This window comes from Strigops habroptila, chromosome 8 (genome assembly GCF_004027225.2).
Source record: "Strigops habroptila isolate Jane chromosome 8, bStrHab1.2.pri, whole genome shotgun sequence".
NCBI lineage: Eukaryota > Metazoa > Chordata > Aves > Psittaciformes > Psittacidae > Strigops > Strigops habroptila.
In genome coordinates, this window is record NC_044284.2 from 12,803,338 (window position 1) to 12,828,589 (window position 25,252).

The following is a 25,252-nucleotide window of genomic DNA, read 5'->3' on the forward strand; positions in this document are numbered from 1 at the left end:
ATTATAAAAATCTGTCAAGCATTCAAAACCAATTACACACAGGATGTCAAACGCTGTCATGCCAGCTGTCCTTTCAGACCATGGTGGCTCTCACTGCCCATTTCCAGTCAGAAACACATTGAGCTACACTGTTGTTTTTCTCATCTGTGATTCACTGCAATGTGCCAATCTGACATCTATGTACCTTCATATAAGGAAATTAATATTTATACATAACATTAGTTTTCTAAAAATTTGCATACTTACAAGTATAATGAAAAAATGAAAATCTTTTTCAGAACATCTTAATATCAAGCTACAATTTTGAGGAGAAACCATTAAGTACTTAAGTGGTTCGTGTCTGCCTTTTTCTATGATTGTACGTGACATTAAAACACGAAGGGAAGTTTTCAAATATTTCTCCTAATCAAATGTTTCTTCTACACAGCATGTGCACTATCATTCATTCATTTACAATTACATATAATAAGAATGCACAGCACCATTATATAAAGATGTGAATCCAGGAAGAATGACTCTAGTTGGCTACACAGGCAGCCTTCCCATTCTTATACTGAGTCACATACTACTCCCAGTGTTAAAAACTTTCAATATACAAAAATTTAGTGGAACAAGATGTGCAGTTAGATATTGATAACTGTATTTTATGTGAATTTATTGAATAATTTGAATAACATTAAACAACAAAATATCCCACTACTAAGCCTTACCTTCTTACTTTATGATAATTGATTTTAATTTTACTATTATTTGTTGATTTGTTTTTCCCCCCACATGAATTTTGACATTATCTTTACTGGAAGGATTTCTCTTTGTGTCATAGCGATTCAAGTCTTTCTGAAAATAAGCTCTTATTCTAGACAAAGCTTTTAAATCGTTTGCAAAATTCAGAGAAGATGGTGCTATAGCCTTGCACTGAAATCAAAACTGTAACGGAAACATTTTGTTTTCCTGCAATGACTTTTAGTAGAGAAGTTCTAGAAATCTTTTGAAACTTTTGAAGAAGAGAAAAATCAAGGATTCTGAATTGAGGGCATCTGTTCTGACACAATTCTATTGCAAGAAAATATTCAAAATGCTTTATTTTCAGTCCAGTGTGAAAAAAAAAATTAAATCAAAGCTGTTGTGTGGAAGAAGTGACATACCCCAAAAAGCTCAAAGAAGTTTGCTGATAGCATCACGGACACTTTTCAATAAAAAGCTCCAGAGGAATTAAACATGAGTTATTTGTCAAAAGCATTTGTAAACACACTTATTGTCTAACTCAGCCTTCACTGAAGACTACAGCAAAATACCCCTTTTGAAAACATGGTGTTCAGGTAGCGAACAGCAAAGCACATCTATTACAAAGGTACATCTAGTGACAACGGTATTCTTCTAGTATTTATCAAGTTCATACTTGCTTCGCAAAACCTCAAGAAAATAACTCCTCAAATATTTTAAAAGACCCCAGTCTTCCCACATAGCTGCTTTTACTGTTCACGCTAAAGTTCAGTCCCTTGCCAGCAGCCATATGTAGCTGTGAAATAGAGGTTAAGTGAGATGGCACAGTGAGAAAATAACGTTGGGATTTTAGAAAAGTGTGTCTCTACATGTGCTAACAAACTGTATGATGACATTCTGTCTCTGACACATAGAAATTATTACAGTTAAGGAAAGCTATAAATAAATTTTACTCTTTGTTTCAAAACAGAGTGTTAATTGGTTTTTTTATCATTATTTGTCTGCACATGGAATAATTCTGTCTTGCTAAATATACATAACTACCAGTAATACTGAAAGACGAGGGCACTGCTCCAAAAGATTAGTGAGTTTTCACATGTATTCATTTAAATAAACGCTAAGACTGAACGTCAATAATTGTAAAGTATTGTAATATGTAAGGCTGAAAGTATGCTCTCTAGAATAGTGTAATCCATGTTATGCAATACTAATACTTGTAATTTCAAACAAAAAAGGAAAATAAATTCCCAATGTAACTTTACATTTAGTAACTTGCTACAGCTTTCTCAAAACTGTTTTAAATCTCCCATGAGCTGACTATAGATGGGAGCTTTCTTATAAATCCCTCTGAAATCTATGTAGCAAGTAAAACTTTAGCTGTCATTAGACCTTCAAGTGTGATCATCCCAAAGCAAAGACTGTCTTTCTAAACAGAATTTAAGACTTCATGCTTCACTCCTCAATGAAGTTCTTACGTGCCACTAAACAGGGAAGTGTTCATTAAATGTACTATTACTATTAATAATAGTAATTAAGAGTGATAACAACAGCAGATCAGTAATATATATTTTACTAAATGAAATAGTGTAATTCATTTTCTATCCAAAACATTTGGACAATGCTGTAATAAATCAATTGTCTCTAAAATGAACATCTGTCATAATTTCCAAGGTTACAAAAGTCTGCAGCCCTGAATAGGTTTTGTGTTCATTTAAAAATACTGAAAATTTTGCACTAGTGACTCAGAAAAATGGTACTAACATGATGATAGCCTAATGCATAGACCTATCCACACAGTATATATTGAATAATTTTTAAAACACAAAAAGGGATGAAGTAGCCTTGTTGGACATCATCCTCAGATTGTAAACATACACTGGCCTGAATAAATTACTGAATGCAGTACTGTTCATCTGAGCATCCATTAGAAACTTGACACTGGAGAACGATGATTTTAATCTATCTGAAAAAAGGATTATTTTCATAGCTGTGGAATGTTTCTTCATGCTTGGAAACTACTCCTTATAATATCCATCTGAAGAGTGTACTGTAGGACCAATAATAGGAGAAAGAAAAAAAGATTAAATGTTTACTTAAAAATGTCCCTTCAGTGACCCCACCAGGAAACTTAGAAAATGTCACCATCCATCAGACTCACAATCAAAACATAAACCCATGTCTCTGAAAAAGGTCAGAAATCAAAATGAAATGCAAAAAAAACCCCTTAAAAAGTGCAATAGAAAGAGCAGAAATACCTGTATCTTATATATCCTTGACCCATATGTATTCATAGAAGCCCTTGACTAAAGGGACAGAGAAACGCCAAGTATAGTTTTCATGGTCTATTTAAAGAGAGGGGAACGCAGTTAAAAAACAGCATCACGAACTTCATAGACACAGTTATTTGAAAACTTTCTACTGTTCTTAAAGGACAAAAGTTTGAAAGGCCAGAACCTGAGCTTGTAAAAATTCAGCATTTACCCATATATTTCAGAGAATTATGCCTACTTATGCTGCTTAAATATTCAGCTTCCTCTCTTTCCAGACATCTTAGCAGTTGACACTCATTGTTATCATACTGCTATTATAAAGCCACACTAGAATATCTAGAGCAAAAAGTAGTAACAGTTTTTAGTTTATGTAGAAAAGCCGTCGCTTCTGGTGCACAACACATAAGGACTAGGTATACGTCCAGTCAATAAATAGTTAATGCTGGGAATATCCTTATAGTAATTTTGTTACATTATCAATTGGTACAGCTCATAGATTTAAATGCAACTTAAATGCATCTATGTCAATGCCCACAGCGTGGGAAACAAACAGGAGGTGCTGGAAGCCAGTGCAGCAGAAAAACCATGACATAGTCGCCATCGCAGGAACGTGGTGGGACGATTAGCGTGATTGGAGTGCTGCAATGGATGGCTACAAGCTCTTCAGAAGGGGTAGACAGGGAAAGAGAGGTGGTGGGGTTCCACTGAAGTCAGGAAGAGGGTCAACAAAACCACTGCCTCAAAGGTTCTGCTGATCCCCTTCTGGATGACACACTTGGGCCTGTTTAGAATTATGGTTGAGAAAGTCCCTTGGGAAACAGTACTAAAGGACAATGGGGTCCAGGAAAGCTAAATGCTCTTCAAGAATGATATCCTCAAGGCACAGGAGCAGGCTGCCCTCGTGTGCTTAAGGTCAAACTGTCAGGGAAGAAAACCAGCCTGGCTGAACAGGAAGATATTACTTGAACTCAGGGAAGTAAAAAAAAAAAAAAAAAAAAAAAAAGAGAATCTATCACCTGTGGAAGAAGGAACTGATAGGGCAAGAGGTAACAGCCTCAAACTGCACCAGGAGAGGTTTAGATTGGATATTAGGAAAAATTTCTTCATCAAAAGAACAATTCCACATTGGAACAGGCTTCCCAGGGAAGTGCTAGAATCACCATTCCCGGAAGTGTTCAAAAACCATGTAGATGAGGTCCTAAGACATGGTTTAGTGGTGGACTTGGCAGATACCTGGGGATACCTATTGGACTTGATGATCTAAATGTCTTCTCCAACCTTGTTGATTTCATGATTATAATAGGGGAAAATCTGCTTATTGCAGCCACAGTGGAGTATATCACTTCCATTCTAAAGATGAACTCTTCAAATATTATGCATCTGCCTTCTCCAACCTAGACCCCAGATGATGTAGCCGTAGACTGAGTACGGAATACAATCTTAGGAAGCAGCTTTGTAACAGTATGCATTCCCTTTCTCTCTATTGCTTAGGGTATCAACTCTGGGCACACCTCCCAAAACCTTTGCCAAGTTGATGGGGCACCGTAGCAAACCAAAGCAAAGGTTTGACAGCTGTGTACAGTCCCTTGCAGACTTCCTACTCCATTTTTGATGCATGTCCTGATCTATTTTCTTTCTCAAGCTGTAAATATTTGAAAATGAAAACTGGACAGCAAGCTGGTCACCCAGGTCTTGTTCTCACTCTCATCTACTACCAAGTCTGCTGATTAACCAAGGGAATAAATATTCCCATATAAAAGCTGTGTATGCCTGTGTCTAATGAAAACACTATCTTCCATACGCTCAGACATAAACCCTAAAAAAACCCAAAGTCTTCAAACAGCTTACCACAGTAGCTACTCTTCTTTAAAAATAAAGGAATTAGAAGCAGGGTTTAAGAGTGGATTAATTTAAGAGACTAAAGTTTACTCAAGCAGTAAGGTAGAGGTATGAACCAAAAAACAACTACAAGAACCTGAAAATTACTTCTCCTCAGGAAACATAACTTTGTAAGAAAATCTTAGCTCTGAGAATCCAGAATTTGTGGTGTACTACCACATAAAGATACACAATCCTTTTCTGGGTAGAAGGCAAATAAAGTTAATTTAAAAAAAAACATTTCAACAAGCTTGTAATGAAAAAATTAACCCAAGACTTTTAATGTTTGCCCTAAACTCACAAATCACTGCATTCTGCTCATGGAGAGTAAACACTAAGTTCTGTAAAGCAAGTACCACATGCATAAACTTCTTAAAATAATCCTGCTCTGAAATCAGGAAAACACCTGATGTTTAGAATCCAGTTGTGTGATGAGTTTTACCAATGGTGAAATACCACATCAGTGACAACTAAGTATAGTAGGCAGGGATACAAGGTAGCAAGATGTTCTTCTTTTCCTACCTGACAGTACTTTGCAATGAGAGATCCACCCCTGCACACACATGCCAACAGATACCTGGATGTTTAGATGTAGTATAGGTGCACACAATTGATTCACCTCCTGCATTATATTTTACAGTGCCTAAGAGTCGATCCTGTGGACCACAAACCCCACATGGGATTGTGCGGCTGTCATGGTACAAAAAAGATCCTGTTCCTCACTCCAAGGAAAACCAATCAGTTCAAATACCTAGCACTCTACATGAAAAACCTGCAATAATGGTTAAAAAATAAAACCTTGGGAGTGCTTTCATGATGAAGATGGTAATGATCAGTTTTTGATGTTGGATGACATTTAATAGCTGACAAGAAAAACAGTTCACTGAGTTAGACCTAATCCCCCACCGAAAGAAAAAAAAAAAAAAAAAAAGGGAAAAAAAAAATCTTCTTCTAGTCCTCTTTTAAACCTGTTTTTGTCGCTCAAACATGAAGCAGCATCATAAAGGAGGAGATTTAGATCTAATTATAGGACTAAATTCAAAATGGTCAAAACACTGAGCAAATACAGTTAAAATGGCTGCAACCACACAGAGGCTTTACCCTACATTGCCTTTTTTCAAGCAAACTTTTGCATAAGTGAGCTAACTCTACCTTAATTAAAATAAATAAAGGTATTATGACAGCAAACAAATGCAGCTGGAGGAGACCAAGGGATTCTTTGATTCCCTGGGGTGTTTGGTTTTATTTTTGTTGTTGTTTTATGAAAACAGAGTCTCACAAACCAGTTCTATTTGGCAGCACTTCATATTAAAATGCTTTGAAACCAATAAATTCAAGGCTGGTTCATTTAGACCAGGAGAAATTACATCAGCTCCCATTGGAGAATAAACTGATAGATTTGTCTGCATGGCCAAAGGAGGCCTAATTGCCATATGATCTGCTTATAATGAATATTATTCTTCCTCATCTCCTTTTAAGCTACTCATAAGGATGTGCAGAGACTAGATTGTGAATTCAATTCCCAAAAGGGATAAGGGGAAGCCTGAAGACTCACCATTGGGCTTGCTGAGAGAAGCACATAAAAGGTGGTGATATGAGTAAGAGGCATTTTATGTCCCTTTTGTGCTGTTAGACACAGAAGCAGCAGTTACTTGATAACCTGGTTGTGCATTTGAATGAGTGACTCGAGAAAGCCATTATTTTTGAATTGAGAAGAAAGTCACAAAGGTCCATCAGATAAATTGCAACTTAGCTGCCATTGCTGAGGCATAGACTGATGCCTGATACTTGCAGGATATCTGATGCACAAAACTCTATTATAACACTACAAAAACAGTGACAGACATGTAAAAACAGAACACACATGGGTGAGCAGTTCTGTTTTCCTAGCACTTACGCATGTCAAGAAGGTTATATTTGGATTAACGCCTTTGCAGATTGGATTGGAGAGCACCTAGAGTGGTTTGTAGCATGAAGCAGTACAGGGGAGGTGTGGCCCCAGGCCCTACAGGTTTGGGAAGCCATTCCCGGATGTATTGGCCATGGTAGCCAGATGTTAAGGGCTGTTCCTCTGAAAAAAAATGCAGGACAGATTGACAGACCTGCTGGTTGAACATATCATTCTGCAGCAGTAAAGTGCATTAAGTAAGAGGACACTAAGCTTTTTTCCTGGAAAAGAGGGTATATGTTTTCAAGTAAGTATAGGAGTGGTTGTTTTTGTGTCTTACACAGCACAATGGGAATAAGGCATCCTTCACTGAGCACTGTAACTATCTTAGGACCACTAAGTCCTAAGCATATAAGTCACCATAAGTTAATTTATTTAATATTTAACATGGATGTGTTGTGCTGTTCAATACCACTGCAATTTTCTCTATCTTCCTTTCACATCATGACTGAGCCAACACATTAAAGGGTGCTTCCAAAAGGAATTAAGTAAGTTGTTCCCTAAGTCTTTAGGTTAAAGGCCAAAAAGAAACAGAATTAGACTGCAGCAACACATTAGGCTGAGAGATTACTGTTTTGGTGGATATTATGGACAATTAACCAACACTAGGCTGCAGAAAGGGGAGGTGGAATCTTCATCATTTTAACTTGCTCCTAAAAACATACAGGCATTCATGAAAGCAAAGATATGGATTTGAGGTTTACCCAGCCCAACATAATACAACTAAAGAAATCATATATAAAGGGAAAATGCATAAGACATGGTATAAAGAAGTATATACTGAAATGCATAAAATGGCCTATTACCAGATCTAAGCTTGTTGAATAAATCTCAGAAAAACACATTTTCAGTTTTCCTCTTCAGTGATATTCCATCTACTGTAGAATAATATTCAGCTATCCACAGCTGGATAATTTTATCATTGCAAATAGTCTTTATTTTTTAGCTACATATCACTGTGCTTGAAACTAAAAAGATTTTAAATTTAGCTTTTTTGCAATTGCTACATTTACAAGTTTGACTTTTCTACAGAATTTTCTTAATCCTATAAAAACTAAACTAAATATTCATAGCCTGATAGATTGTACCTGTATTCTGCAAAATTGCTAGCCTATAGGTTTCCTAACAATATATTAAAGGGCTATGATGAGTCAAACTTAAATTGAAATACAAGTTTTGAAAAGACATGGGTTATAAGTTATTAAACCAGAAAACCTCTAGACTGCTAATCCCTGTTATCACCTGTATTTATAGGTTTGTAACAGAATGGTGACTGATCCTCTTCCTTTGAGACCATTTGCCAATTCTGTCAGTACTCAGTGCAGTGTAATATTATTCTTCAGGTAATGCAGTTTTGTTGCTTAGCAGCAGGTTCTGCTTGTGTACCTGACAGTTCTCAGCTAATTTATATCTTTGGATCTTTATATCAAAAAAAACCCCAACCCAAACCCCCCCCACACACACAAAAAAGAAAACCCCACCCACCAGTAAGAAGATTCTACTATTATCATCACTGGATATTGAAACAAGACAGGAAAAAGAAGAGAGGAATACTTTCTGAGGTCTGACTTGTACCTAAGAAAATAATCCAACATTATTAAGGTTTAAAAAGTTCATATTTTACACAAAACTTCCTTTAGCAACACATTGGTTCTCACAGAGGGAAAAACAAGAGGTGGCGTCTAGGCAGTCAGTGGGAGTGAGGTAGCAAGGCAAAGTTGAAAGAGTCGACATGCACTTTTTTTTAATCATCATCTATGGATAACAAAGTTCACACCCCATTGCAGAATATTCTACTAGACTTGAGATAGAGGCAGAAAGTACAAGATTCGGATCTTGAATTATATATACAGGTTTAGTGGTACAAGCGAAAGACCGGCTTGTGCTATCAAGGTTTACTTACCTAATTTTGCCCAAATTTTCCAGTGGGACATTGGGCTGGTATAATTTATCTCAAAGAAATACAATACTTAACAACTCATTATCCCCAACTTTTGTCTACATGACAGCCACTTCTGCAGAAACCTTTCCCTGCATTGTTCAGTGTGAGCCACAGCAGTGCCCTTAGTGATACTGAGACAAAGATGGTATCATAAATCTGACACACTGATGTAAATCCTTAGATTTAGGCTTCTCTTTAGATAAGACGCAGTAAACCAGTTATATACTGGAGGAATAGTAGAGTGAAAGACCATCACTAATATGTGATGGTCTGCTACCAAAGTTTTGTCTGAAATTTACAAATGGGCCAAACAAAAAACTGTCAGTGAATTACAGGAAGTTAAAGAGATACACAGCCAAACAAGCTTTATTTAACTGTTGGCATATGTATGTTAGAAATCTCTTCCCTTGAGACACCTATGAATTATTTTTTAGTGGGTGGTCTCATATTTCACCTCTTGCTGTTTGGGAATCTTGTTATGGATGCCAGTGCATTATAGGAGACAAACATGTGGGAGAGCAGAAGAAAAAGTGGGAATAGAGGTGGTAAGAGGAAGTCACTGAGAAAACTAACAGAAATCCTTTCTGATTTTTAATCACATGTGTTTGATGTTTCTCAATGCTACTGAATGCAGAAAAAACCAAGAAGGGTCACCACCAAACTGCAACACAGTAATCTCCTGGGAGCAGTGAGACTGTTCCCCTAAAACTCCTTACCACAAATCATAGATAATAATCTACCAGCCTTCTCCTTTGATCTGAAAAAGGTGACAAAAGGTCACATCACTAGCATGTCAAACTATGTTTTAGTTGTTTGGGGAAACTTGAGTATACAGAAATAAACACAATGGCTGAGTAAACATACTTGTATGAATGCTAAAAGCATGAGGACATAATCTGTATGGGGAAAAAAAAAAATAAAATGTTAAGTTGGGTGGCCAGGTACTTCAAAAAAAGGAAATAATTTAGTTATCTTCAGTAGTCACACCAAATCCATAATTCGGCCAAATTCTTGAAATGAAATACCTACTTCTTATTTAAATTTAATAGCTGGTAGGGGTGTGTGTGCATGCATTTTAATTAGTTGTGTTTATAGATTGCAACAAAAACTGCTTCACCATGCTGGGAACTGAACAAAAGTGTACCAGGACTGGTCTAGCCTAAAGTTTTTACAGTCTAAATAGAAAAATGGTAGGAAAGAAGAATATAAAAAGTGAAAGGAACTATCCTGAAGCCACAATACACAGCACTTATGAAATCACATGTTGAAATCTTCCCTCTGATTGTGACTATCGTATGTAAAAATGTTAGAAATTGTTGTTTCTTTTTATTTGGGGTGGCTATAAAAGGACTGAGATATTGTCAACAGCATATTTAAAGGGTATTTCTAATAGATAAATATTTAGAAAGCATAGTACTATAGGACTTTCAAAATTAAACAATTTTTAATAGTGGAGAAAAAGGTAGACAAGATACTTAAAACATGAATCTAAGCCATCTCTATTTACAGACTTTATTCTTTTTTTGTTACTTATTTTCTTGTTACTATTTAAGGGAAGTTAAAAAAATACACATTTTCAGATAAGCAGGTATCAGTAAATAATAAATGCTGAATCTAGAAAAACTTGAGCTGCTTCAGATTCTCAGCTGCCTCATTTTTAGAGTAAAACATTTCTCCATTTAAGAAATTCACTTCCTTGCTGTACGTATGAGAAAAAACTGTTTCTGAAATGGCAAGGAAAGTGTCATTCTTCTTTCTTCAAATTTAAGTATTTACAAACCCCTGGTTTTCACTATCAAAGCTATTTCCTGCCATGACCACTGACTGAATGGCAGGATAGCAGATAGCAAAGCACACACATTATCCACTCTAGTTCTAAATGTACTGTCCCCGAAGTATCTAGTGAATATCACAGTATTTGAAAATCTTTTCCAGACAGGATGTAGGTATTTCTCTACGCAAAAGTAGACAAAAGAAAAGAAGCTTACAGTGCATGTAGATAAAGCCACTTAGGTTTGTGACTTTTTTTAAATAGAATCATTCTCTGTAGTTTGGATTGCTTGACATAGTTTAATAATATGGAGCACACACAGAAGAAACACACTGAAATGGGGGAAAACAAACACGAAAACACCCAAACAGCCCAGTCCCAAACCTAAGCCTAGGTAGATTGAACCATCAGATCTTGAGGTTAGGCTCTTGAAACTGCAGAAGCAAAGAAATGGGTAATAGAGTGGAAAATAGCATTTATTTTCAGAAAACGAAAAGATCAGACTGATCAGTTGGCTATTCTCAAATTTATATGCATGTTATAGCTAAGACTGATGTTTTAATAATTTGACAGAAGAAATTATTATTTACATTCTTTTGTTTTGCCAACAGTATATAAAAAGCAGACCAAAAAACAGATAAGACATTTCACCTTTGGAAGAGATGATTATATTTTCTTTCAGACCTAAAGGAATAAAAACAAATAATTTTCTATCCAAGAAACTTTCACCAAGTTCTTCACTTGCAAAAATAAGCACCATAAATGGACAGCTGAATGAATGTGAAAATCCTTCCTTAATTTTTGAATTTGGAGGGAAATCAGTAACAAAACGTGTGTTCGGCACCCCTTCTTTACAGCAAAATGTCAATCTGTGCCCATTTTCCAAAATATCTATTTCTGTTATAGTTATAGGTTCAGCTATACAGTAGGTACTCTCCAATTTAATGACAAAATTGGGGGTACTTTTTTAGATTCTTGAAAATCTGCCATTATGTTTAAGAAGGAATATGTTATTGAATAATGGAATTCAGGTATTGAGGTTTTTACTCCGTGAAGCCTAAAAGGAAAAGAGGATAAAGTCCTGATGAATGTGATGAGAAACAGCACCCCACTATAGAATCGCTCTCAACAATTAAGCTCTATTTCTGCTGATGTTTTTTTCAGACTGCCATGGTATTGTAAAATTCCTTTGCAGTCTTAAAGGAGAGTAACAATTGTCCATAAGGTTTTTACAATAAGCTCCTTTCATTCATGAAGACAACAGTGTAGAAAAAACATTTGAGAGGTGCTTGTCTGAATATTCAAGAAACTACTGACTTTACTGTTCCTTGGTGGAGTAGAAATCAAAATCAAAGCCAGCTTCTATTCCTCCTATACCCACAGCAGGCATGTGCCCTGGTACAGTCCCATGTCTATCTCAGAGGGAAACCCCGACAAGCACCAAATCTCTCCTCTTCCACAGAAAGGAAAGGAGGGAGCTGCACTGACCAGGATAACCAGTAGACAATTGTATGACACGATGAATACCTATGGTCTCTCTCTCAAGTCTTGCTATCACCTGTGCTTCTCTTCAAGCTGCATGGAAAACCACCTTTGCCCATGCACAGGAAAGCCAAAAAGTAAAAATTACAAAACTCTGAATTCCTCATATTCTTTTTTCTAGGTTAACTGTATCTATATGAAGAGCTTTAGCAAGCTTATAGACAAATAAGCCAGTTAGTGAAAATCAATCACATTTTCAGCACCCCAGAACAAAGCTGCTTGCCACACGCTTGCTTCCTAGTAACACAAGTATACTTTGTAGCAAGAATAGCTGCATTACTTTCAGTAAAGAGACAAGTGAAGAAAAGCAGCTTAGCATACCACCAGATAAAATACACTTAACTTTTCTCTTGTAAAACAGATGTCAGAACCTCTAGGTTTGCACACTGCAAATGAATGAAATGGAATAAACAGTCCTTTATAAATCAGGCTTTCGGATTAAAGGATTTGTCATTGAATATTCTATCAAAATAAAATTGTGTAAAGCCTTTGCCATTATGTAGAAAACACCCGAGTCTGAAGCAATAGAAAAATATTTTGTTGATTAAAAGCTCTTGAATTAATCTGTGTGATATAGCTGTTGTATTTTCATTTTTTGTCTAAAAGAGGACATGGTACAATACATTCTTTTGTTCTGCCAATACCAGATCAAAAGCAGACATGAAACAAGGCAGGATTCTTTTGTTTCCCTTTTTATCACTTCACTCCTGTTAATTCATGACTTCTCACAAACTACTGAGGGCTTAATCATACCCAGCTTAGCCTGAAATGGACAGGTTGTTTCAAATATGCTCAAGCAGTTTTGCAAATGACAGAAACACCTGGAACCACATCTTCAAAGGTGTTTAGGCTGATAATGAGATCAATGGAGAGTATGCCTTTTTGAGGAGACAAGTCTTGATCTGTAAAAATAGCTGGAGTTCAAATGGGAGATATAAGCAGTTATGTTCCAGAAGTAGTTAATTGTAGCTACTATTTATGTGGCAATAAAAAGGTCAATTTTCACTTTGCTATATGAGAAAACAGTTAAAAGACAGGCTTATACTATTAATGGACCAGGTATTTTATATATTATTGTCACTTATTAGCTGGAAGGCTAGAAAAACATATAGCATACTCCGGTGTACTTCAAGGCAAAATTAGTTTCAAGATATGAAGATACTACTTGAAGAGTCAGACAAGCTTTGCAAATCTTTGTTTCTAGAAACCTGACAAGATCCTGATGTTTCATTATGGGCAAAAGTGCATATATCTCTGTTGCTACTTGGCAGGGCCAACAGACTCAGATGAACAATGGCTTTAGGAATGCCACACCTAACAAAGGAGTTAAAAATACAAGAGCAGAAAGGTTAGTGAAATAGCAGCCTGAAGTGAAATTAAAAGAAATAGTCATAGAAACCACTGTGGTAAACAGTGTGATGTCATGACTTAAGCTTAGATCATCATCTTAAGATTGTGAAAGGGACACTGGTTTTTTAATGTTTGCTCTTGTTTAAAAGAGACAATTTGTATTCTTCTAAAAGCACCTCCCTGACATTAAGAAAAAGCCATCTTTGCTGAAAGTCACAGAAAGCCTGCCTTATAGAAAGTCCTCAAGAAGTGCTTCCAGTAATCTCTAAAGGTGTCTGATAAAGCTATGGACCAAAGCCATGTATTTTCAGAGGCTGGTAGTCAATCTTGGGAAATAAAGAAATACTTATGTTTTGAAAGAACAGTGCAATCATTGATTTAATGGGATGAGTAAAATTAGAAGACCTGGAACAGCACACAGTTACTTTGTTAGTTTTCCATGCATTTTGCCAATTTTGCAACATACTCAGGAAACTGCATCAACTGGATTAGCCAACAGAACCTGTTTCTTCTCAACTCTCATCACTATTCTCGTATTTAAACAGAAGATTTTACCTGCTTTTGCTTTATTTGTAATTCATATTCCCTTCACTTCCAACAACTGTGATAGGCAAATCATTTTAAAGAAATTAAATGCAATCATTAACTACAGAAAAATGAAGTTTAATTATTTCTTAAAATAGCTTTCATCTGGGCAAACCTTATCAACAAAAAAGGCCCTTGGCTAGCAGCAGGGCTTCAAAACTTAGAGTTTTACTATCCAGACAACATTAAGCTATTATAGGTGCCACCCAGGAATAGAAGGAAAAATAACTTACTTTATCTGACACTGACGGATTGAAACTAAAATATAAATGAATTAGGCACATTACAGATAATTGTTTTCATGACCGCAGTTACTAGATGTCAGGATTTCGGTGCAAATCTCACGTCTAATATTATTTTATTATTTCCTTTGACAAACAGATGGTCTTCTTCAACAACAAGGCACACCAGAGAGGAAAAAATGAACCTGCACTAATTCCTGACAGCATAAAGAGAAATTAATCTCTTCTTCAGTCTAAATTTAAACGATCATTTAGGTCTCAAATCAGTAACAATGTTTGGCTTCCAGACTAGAATAGCCCACATAATGCCACAGAGGCCTTCAGCAGCCCAGCATGACCATCTGCAACGTAGGAGCCTGAACATATTTTTTTCTTTAAATTAAATTGTACCCTTTGGTAGTAGCTACCCAGGTCCTATAATTATCCAGGAATGCAAATGGTAACTTATAAAAACAAAATAAAACCAAACTAAAAAACACACATACAAAAAAAAAAAACCCCAACCAACCTAGCAAAATGTGTATGGAGGTGAGGAGAGAGTTATATAATGGTTTTCTAGGGGAGTAGACTCCACACAAAATGATAGCTGCCCCAAGAAAGCACCTAGCACAGAGAAGATGAATGCAGAACCCTGCTGTCTCCCAGCCTTCTTCCTTACTTCCCATCACTTTCTGTAGGGGCACTTGCCTGGGCACAGCAAATCCCTGGGGGTTCCTGTTAACCCTGTGCAGCTGCAGCCCTGTCAAGGGAAAGGCAGGAAACGAGTCACAAATTCTCTAGAAGACTGCAGGAGACAGGGGTAGCAACAGTATAGCTTGGAGAATGCTTGTGGCCTGGACCTGGGTTTAAATGGGTGGGTTTGGAGTGGGGGTCATGTAGGTGAGGATGCTCAGGACAATTTAGACTCATAGAGGACTCCTGTGCTCTTGGGCCCCAGATATTCAGCAGCTCTTGTGGCAGAGGCACAATGCGCCAGGTCAGGCCCAGGCACGTCTTCACCGAGATGACAACATGGTAGGAACCTATAATGGCTTGTATTAAATGACTGAAGGCTTCATCAACAGCTAACAGAGACTTCTTTGGTCTGCAGAAACCATAAAAAAAATGTATATGAAACAACCAGGCAATTATCACTCAGTACTACGTTTACCATGAATTAGTATTTCCTAGCAGGATTCCTTCTGAGCCTAAACACACACTGCACAAAAGCTATCCAACCTGGTCTCAAGCATGCCCATCCTTAACTGGATTAAAAGTCTTCTCTGGGCAGCAGCTTCGTCCCATAAAGCGTTTACTGTGTTTTTAACATGAGTAATTTTGATACTTAACAGTACATTTTATGCATTTAAAACAATGTTAAGAAATAATGACTGAACAGAAAAAAGAAACTGAAACAATTTGATATTGTCTTAAGTCAAATAATGTTTATAATTTTCACTTCACTAGAATGCTGAAACTTTCTACCTGCTTATCAGAAACTCATCTAAGCAAAATTCCTGATATCCAAGTAGTTATTCACTAAAGAACTGTAAACAAAAAGCACTCATCAATAATAACTTTCATGAAGCTGACCTTTTAACACCAGCAGAAATGAATCCTTCCCTCAGTTCATTTTAACATGACAGTAACTACAATCCTTCATTACAATGAACAGTTCTAAGAGGTAAAAACAACAGCAGTCCTTGAAACTAAACTGCTAAGTTTTGGATAGCTGGCTTCTTTTTTGAGTACTGCTAAACATTTTCAAAGGAACCTATATAACCAACATCAAACTCCAGAATCTCAGATCAGGCTTGGCAAATTAAGCAAACTAGATATGAAACATCACAAGCTGCACTGGTACCAAGTAAGGAACACATTCTAATCCACATCATTCAAGATTAATAGATTCCCCAAGCCAACATTGGAAGGTCTCTAATAAATAAACAACAGTAAGTACAGCCAAAAAAAATTTAAAAAAATAAAAATAAAAAAATAAAAAAATCCATTACTACATATTAATCTCTGAGGGATTTTTTTTTGTGGGTTTTTTGTTTGGTTTTGTTTGTTTGTTTTTAAATAATTTAACAAAAAGTGAAAGTTTCTAAACAAAACAAATAGTAATTGCTGCTCAAAAGTGAGAAACCACGTACAATCCTGCATGAGTATCACTGCATGGGCCCTATTCACTTGTTTCATTTTGCATCACACTGATCATTTAACATGTCCCCACATCAGGACCGTATTTTACTCCTAATTAACATCTAGCTTCATCTTCATCACGTCCACTTCTGCTTGCAGATATATCCCCCTATTTATGGCTAGATTTGGAGCAAGAGTCATAGAGTCAGCTTGTGCAGGTCAAGAACAGAATGCCTGTGCTGCTGTTGTGTTGCAAATAATTATTTGTAGCAACAGCAGCATTAATCAAGTATTACCCATGCAATATGCTCTTTAAAAGTGAACATAACAGGTGTCAAAGAAGTTTAAAAAAAAAAAACAGTTAAAAAATCAGCTTACAAATAAATTTCCTATTTAATGTCTCATTCCTTTTTAATTGTGACTTTTTACCCCTGAAAAAATACCATAAGTCATAATAGCACATTCATTTTTAATACATCCCTTCCACTGCCCCAACTCTAATTCTTCTTCCCTCTGAGCTTAAATCATCAAATTTATTAAAAGCAGATAGGTTAAAATATTCTCACATAGCATTTATCTGCAGCACGTTCACGGAACTTTAACTCCTTTTTCTCAAATGTTCTTGTTAACAAAAACATGTTTAACAGACATTTCACTTGTAATGGAAAGGGCTTATAAACATAAATAAGCATATGAGAGTCACAAAAATAGCCACAATATTAACCCATTTCCAGATGCCTGAAATTTCATGTCATATTATCAAAAGATAACACATATAAAAAAAAAAGAGGCCACCTTTAATACCAACAACTACATTACAAATGCAGCTGTAATGTTGCAGGCATTTCAATACCACCTGATTTTTTTTCCCCCTACTGTTTTTCTTTTAACTGCTGCTTTTCTTTTAAAAGCTGCTCCCCTTTAGCTTTTTATCTTAGTGGAAATTTCAAAATATAAGCTTGAAAATGGAGCAGGGATGCTCCTTATTAGAGGAACTCTGTGCAGTTAGATTTGATGAAGACTCTGCTCATCTAAAGAAAGCTAGCACAGTTAATTTAATGTTCATGTAAACACATAATAGCACTTCTCCACTCAATGGAGTTTATATATAAACTAAATCACCACTGGCTACATTTATTATGAGAAAAACTCAAAGACACTTTATTTTTGCACTAAAGAGATAGAATTTTATTTTCTTTTATCTGTGCCTTTTTCAAGATACACAATTAAACATATTGTAAAAAGTATACCTGCTGTCACTCTGAGTTTTAAAGTCTAAGCCACTCTGCTATTTCTGCTTATGTTTCTATGAACTGAAAACAGAAGAAATTCCCAGAAAATCTCTTGCACAATCCCAGGTCCTTCAGAATTCTGCTTTTACTGTTAGAAGAAAGTGGCTTTTTCCTTGTGAAATCAACGCCATTTAATAGAATATGTCCTTCAAGGCTGTTTTCAAGTGATTATTTTTTAAAATACATATTTGTGGCTCTAAAACACACCATCTTTCAACTGATAGAAAACTGCCACTATTTCAATGAGAGCTGTCATTGAGTTAGGGCATGCAGATGTCAATGAAAAAACAGGAAAACAAAGAAAGTTAGTAACGAGCTATTTTAGACACTGTTAGAAGTCACAGTTCAAGTACCTAGAAGACTAAATCTAAAAATGTAGCTGTGCTTTATGATATCTGCAGTACTAACAAATTCTAAAAAGTAAATATCAGCTAGAATACTTTATCTATAACATGCATCTATATATACATACACATACATTGTTCACATGCCGCACATCAACCAACCCTACTCCAGTTTTCAAAAAAAAAAAAAAAAAAAAAAAAAAAAAAAAAAAAAAATATCACTCATGCTGAAACTCACTATGACAAAGCTATTGACAGCGATGTCCTACAGGAATTGCATACCTAAGAAACACTGCCTCTATCAAATAATCAGCAGAAACAAGCATTTAGTTTGCAATCTTCTCCCTTACACAAATCATCTCTTAATAGAATAAGTCACAGATGTTGATAAGGTCTTTCTTATGGCATTGAAGTGGTGCCATTTTTTTTGGAAAATTCAGCCTCCACTTACTATTTTTCTGCAGTATCCCATTCCTGTTTTGAACAAAGCTTACGACAAAAGGACAACTTAAGCACAAGTCAGCACTTTTCACCAGTTTCCACTGAAACAATATCTCTTTAATATAGGACATCCTGCTCGAGAAGCCATAACATGACTATCCAGAGAACTATCCTGAAAGGAAATGGCAAATAAAAAAAAAAAAAAAAAAAAAAAAATTAATTCTATTGTATGCTGTCCACAATAAAAAGCAGAATTCCCTTTAAGTGATATATTTGCTGCCATGCACTTAAAAGCACAGGAAAATGCCTTTCTTATGGTACACCCAAAAGTAGTTAGCAGTTTCACTCAAAGTGATTTTGATAATTATTTTTTCCATCACAATCCATTCTCTCATCACACTAACAGTGTAAGTGCCTTCAGGTGGTTCTGTAGACACAGTGTAAGACATGACACCAGTCCATAGCAGCAGGTTTTATCTTGAGTCATGCTCATTTCTAGAGACAAGAATGACATTTGGGGATATTGAATTTCTTAAGCAAATATTTTTAACCATTGTGCAATATATTTCTTGCTAATAACTTGCCCTTTTCTGTCAGTCGTGGGCTAGAATCAAATGAAAATGCGCTTAGCAATGTCTCTTTCTCTGCAAATTGAGGTAATATATGTATTGAGTATTTAATCTGGAAAGATATAAAATGAAGCTTTTTCCTCTTCTCCACCCCCCACCCCCAGCTAAGAAAAAAAAGGAAAAAAAAAAAGCGCCTTAAACCACTGGAATCAAACATCGTTTATTTCTGGATAGCTATGGTAACCAGCCAAGTGTGAGATTTACAAAGAAAAGCATAGAAAACCAAAGGACTTGAAAGTAAGCGGGAAGTCTGCAAATTAAGAATACTGTTTTCTTGGAGAGCAAAAAGGAATTTTCACAATGAAGCAAGTTAAACAGCATTTCAGAAAGAAAACAAGCAAACAAACCAAAACAACAACAAACACAATACCGTTGTAATTCTCCAAATATATAAAGATTTTCTATGCTTACTTCTGGACCCCACATTTCTCTTTGAAAGTGTACCCCAGTGAGTCACTATAGCTGAAAGGCAACAGTAACCACTGCAAAGTTTTATGTGCCTATTTATTCTGCTATTCTATAAAAATACCCAGTAGTTACCAGCATTTCCCATTTCACGTGGTGCATACATTCCATTTATGAGATGGAAGATACTGCAAATGAATTCATGTAGCTACATGTAGAATACTTCATATGATGCATATTAATATCCTTCTATGCAATTTCCAAAAAGAAGATACTTAACATAAATGAAAAGATGAAGGCCTGACATGGCAACAGTTGGGGCTTTCCATTTTCCTAAGCAGCCTTTTATTTCATAGCTACCTCAACTGATGTTATAGTAGAATTGACTTTTAGTCTATCTTCAATTGCAGCTGACAGTAGTTTAAAAAAAAAATCTTCATAAAGCTGTCCCGTTTGCATCGCAAAACAGTGCTGCGCAATGAGAGCAGATCTGTAGATTGAAATTATTGCTGCTAAACAACCAGTGTCCACACAGCACACATCTCAGACTAGTGCTGCTAGTCAGATTCGCTGCTGAAATGAACTGCTGCTAGTGGCTCATCCCTGCAGTGACCTTCTGGGTTAGGGTCACTGGGAAGAAGTCCTTTTCAGAATGCTCCAGGGCTGCCCTACAAGGTGAGTGTAATGAAGGTGGTGAGTCTAATGAAGGTAGTGAGAAATAGCCTAGAAATTCACCACAAAAGAGCAGCACTGGTGTGAGCTAAAATGCTAATGGACACACCCAGGAAAGACAAACCCCAACCACACAAAGATCTGATCACTATTCATCCTTACAAAGTTAATTCTTGAGGTCTTCTTCATTCATTTCAGATATTGCCTACAAGAGAGGAGCGTGTCCCACTAGGGCAAATAAAAAGAGAGCAACTAAAGCAAGAGAAAAGTACTGTGTTCTACTGTTATTGTCAACGATCACTACAAAGAGACACATCCTACAACGTGATTAAATCTGCAACAGTGGCTGTTGATTCACTGTTATGTAATGAAAGATGATATATTACAGTAATTTCTTCTGATAGCAACCCAAATGTTAGGAAGATTTTAGTTTCATTACAGGTTTTCTCACTTTTAAACATACTTCAGAAAAGAAAAAATGCCACAACATATCTATAATTAAACCTGTGCTAAACAATGACCAGTGGCAATCAAACAGGCCAACTCATTTAATAACCAACAGTCTGATAGAAGCGCAGTAGGGAGGAAATAATGACAAAAAGCTTAAGTGCTAAGCTGGTAGCAAGAATAAGGAGGGGAAATGATCACTGAAGATCACTTCTACAACAGCCCATAGTATTTCAGTGCTACAGCAGAAGTATTATAAAGCAAACAACATTCAGAATCAAGCTTTAACCATCAAAGTCTTAGATCTGCTCAATGCTGGTTATGAAAATAGGGCTTTCACCCACAAAAGAAAAAGCTACTGAGGATCAGAGTATCAGTTTGAACACACAGATGAAGGATCACATGAATATCAAAGCAGAAATCAATGACAGGCCCTTGTATTTATACGCACATAGGTGCAAATCTTCAGACACTCCTGCATCCAGCACAAGAGTTCAGGGGCACTATATCATGTTTGTCCTCAGCTTAACCCATGACAATGTCCTTTTCGGAAGGAAGTATCAAAGTCTCTCACTCAAACTTGTTGTTGCGCAAACATGGAGCAGGCCTGTGTTTTAGACCAATCCACCTTTCCATCCAGGTCTACCACTCTGCCTCGCTATATTTAGAAGCGCAAAATTAGCCTTTGAAAGTAAGAGCTTTCACAGTCTGCAAATATTTTCTTATTTTTCTCCCCAGTAGCTGTAAACTATGCAGGACCTAACACTGATGTCTCAATCAAATTCACCCTGTGAAACCAGTCCTAAAAATAGCAAGAGTCACAATGTTTTATCAGGGAATGGTCCAGTGCGATTTCCACCACGTTTTTTTCCCAAACCTAAAGAAACTACCTGTTTGAAAATCAGCCACTTGCTAGCATTCGTACTCCATCAAGAGTTGGTGTTGAAGCTCTAAGGAAAAGACAAAGATGGATAACCACATCACAATCTCACTCCATATGGATTTCCCTGATCTCTCTGGCTTCACTGAGCCAAATGTACAACGGAAAAGCACACATGGTTAATATTTTTTAGACATAAAGAAAACTCTCGAATATAATTTGCAGGTTCTGTTTTAAATTGAAGATAGTTTTTCAGAGTTGTAAGGGTCTGAAAAGCTGTTCCAAGTGCTTTAAAAATGGTCTATTTAGACCTCGTATACTTAAACCATGAAATAAAAATCAACTTTGAAAAAACCACATATACTTTTTTACAAAATGTTATGTACATGTGCAGACATAACTAAATTACGCCCCATTTGGAAAAAAAAGAGAGACAAAAAACCCTGGGTGTCTAGATGACCTCTTAAGCTTTAGCTTGATAAGAAATGTAAATTATTGCTTTTAGTCTGATTAAACACTCAGAATCCTATATTTCAATTGGCTAAAGTTAAGGTTATATAATAAGTATTTACCAACAGGGTAAAACAGTTGGAATTTGTATGGCATTTTAAATATTTATTTAATGCTTTACTTAAGAGTTGACTCTCAACCATTTTGAAGTGCAAGTCATATTTCCACTTGACTTTTATGAAAACTGAACCAGCATTTCAAATATCAAAGAAAAGAGAACTTTTGGTACAAACAATGAATAAGAACAAAACCAGATTTGTAAAGTTAATGAAGAAGAAACTGAAGTTTTCTTGCTATCAAAAAACTAAAGGACTGCATTGCAACTCCTCAGGTTGAATGAACCACCTCTTCTGCTTAATGTTACACAAATCAGACATTTAAGATGGGGTTCAGTAAAATGCAATATATTTTTCAGATTTCATGCTGCACATATTCATTATATGAGGAGCTTACCATTTAAAGGAGCCTCTCTGCCTCTTTTCAGGGAAAAGAAGGAACTGTTTAAATGCAAGTAACAGAATATCATCATCAATTAAAAGTTTTAAGAAACTGAATATCGAAAACCTTATCCACAACTTCATGAAAGAATAAGAAAACTTTGTGAGTTTGCATAAATAATTAAATTCCAGAACTATGCACATATATTTATTTTTGTATTATGCTAGAATGCTAATTTGAGAATCGTAACTCCTGCTGTTCCTATTATATCAGCATCTTTCTTTAAAAAGCGTTCTATGAATTTACCTCACTTTGTTAAAGGTATTTGAGGAAGTAATTTTCCCTTCAGAGAAAGGAAAACCAAATAGGATCTCTCTGCCTCTGACACATCCTGCTCTTACAAACTTTAAGCCTCAAAAATTCCTACAAAATGTGGGTGTGAATTCTTTAGTACAGAAGTAAATTCAGTATAGCAATTGGTGTATGTTACGAAGATGCCACTGCCTTCTCAGTTATATAGTCCCATGATGAAACACTCACTTTGATGATTCCCAAGAGCAATATTCCTCATTTAGTTAATTTTTCTCTCTGGAATTGCTTCATTTTATTGTCTGAACCTTTCTGGTTTATGTCGTGTTGTATATATCCGCACGTAAAGTTGAAAAAAAGAAACCGATCTTTTTTGCTTTTCAGGCAATCCACGCCCACTACAGGAAAAGCTTTGGGTTTTTTTCATGTTCTCTTTCTTCTCCTTTGGATTTGTCTTTTTATCAACTTAAATTTTTTAGATGTCTAACAGTAGTATTAAAATCAAAGTAAAAATTTACAAGTTAAATAAGTATTATGAGGCCACTGAGAATTCTGATAAAAATAAAAGAGGTTCCTTATCAGGAAAAAAATATTAATAGCTTTGTCAGTAAATATATGTGCATATTTATACATGTATATATATATGGTGGGGGGGATTATGTATATGTATGGGTGGTGGGATTAGCACACCTTACAGGAGAGCACAGACAGCCATAGCAGGGGCGTTGGAACTAGACGATCTTAAGGTCCTTTCTAGCCATAACTATTCTATGACATCAGATTAGAGAAAAGGCTCATTTAAGGCCTCATTTAAAGGCTCATTTAACCTCACACTTCATCTCCATAATAGCAAACAACAAATGTCTGAGGAAAAGCACAATAATAGGACAAGTCTACTATGATGTTGCTCCATAGTACTCTTCTGCAGCCGCATCTTTTAAAAGCTGTTGCAATTATTTGCTTACTTAGAAAAATGCAAACAATTATTTTTAAAGTATTTAAATGATCACTCATCTGTTCAAGAAAAGTAATATTACATCTTTACAAATTCTTCCAGTCAGTTTATCAGAAAGAGCAAGCAAATGGTTGCCCTCCATTTCTCCTCAGTAAAAGAAAGTCTTTATCTCAGTAAGTCACAGATAAACAACAATTATCTGTTCAAACATTACAGTCTTGAAATATTTTTTCTAATCCCAGCCAAACCTGCAGCAACAAGACCCTAGTCCTGCACCAAGCTGGATCCACTGAACTTGCCCATCATGCCAATTTTCATATGTTTTTTTCTTTCAGCTTAAAGGGGAAAATAAATCCCTCAGCATTTTAGCTGAGCTGCAGCCAACTGTTCTCTACTAACAAATTCATATAGCAGTACTTTACACTGCACTGGTGCTCCCCCACCTTGAGTACTGTGTGCAGCGTTGGACACCTCAATATAAGGAAGACATCAAACTATTAGTGTGCCCAAACAAGGGCGACCAAGATGGTGAAAGACTTCAAGAACAAGACTTAGGAGGAGCAGCTGAGCTCACGTGGTTTGTTCAGCTTGGAGAAGAGAAGGTGCCCTCATCGCAGTCTACTACTTCCCTCAAGGAGGGCAGTGGAGGGGAAAGTGCTGATATCCCGTCTGGTGACCAGCAACAGGACATGAGGAAATGGAATGAAGCTGCATTAGGGGAAATTCAGGTGGGTCATTAGGAGAAAGTTCTTCACTGAGAGGGCAGTCAGTCAGTGAAACAGGTTCCCTAAGGAAGTGGTCACAGCACCAGCCTGTCAGAGTTCAAGCAGCATCTGGATGAAGCGTTTAGTCATATGGTTTAGTTTTAGATAGTCCTGCAAGGAGCAGGGAGTTGGACTTGATGATCCTTATGGGTCCCTTCCAACTCTATGATATTCTGTAATTCTACACACTTCATAGCTTTTTCCAGTTCACCAGTTAGTCTGCTCTCACTAAAACTTTGTATAGTGCCATGCAAAGGAAAACATAAGCACAATGGTCTGCAAATAGAGAGCATATACACCTGGCCACAATGGCTAACAGAAGGGAAGAAAGCCGGATATGCAGTAATCTAGGCAGAGCAGAGAAGACTGTCATCGCCCTTTGGACGAGACAACAGCATAAAGACAAAATACAGTAGCATAGAGTATCCAAGAAGAAAGAATACAAGACCACTACAGTGCCTTCTCAACCTTATCACCCTAACCTCAGCAGCCATGAACTACCAAAGACCATAATCACTTTAACCTCAGCAGCTATGAACCACCAAAGACCACAAACCACCAGTGCTAACCATACAGGAGCTTGCTATAATTAGCTCTATAGTACAGTATACCTGCAGCTAACTCAGAATATAATTCTTAAAACAGTTTTGCATATGTGAGGATGATGATTTATATGAAAAAATGACTATTAGCAAAATTTGCTGTTAACTTATAAATTTAAAACTGGGTCAATTTTTCAGTCTTCTCAATATTCCTATCACAACAACATCCTATCACAACTTCCCTGAGAGTGA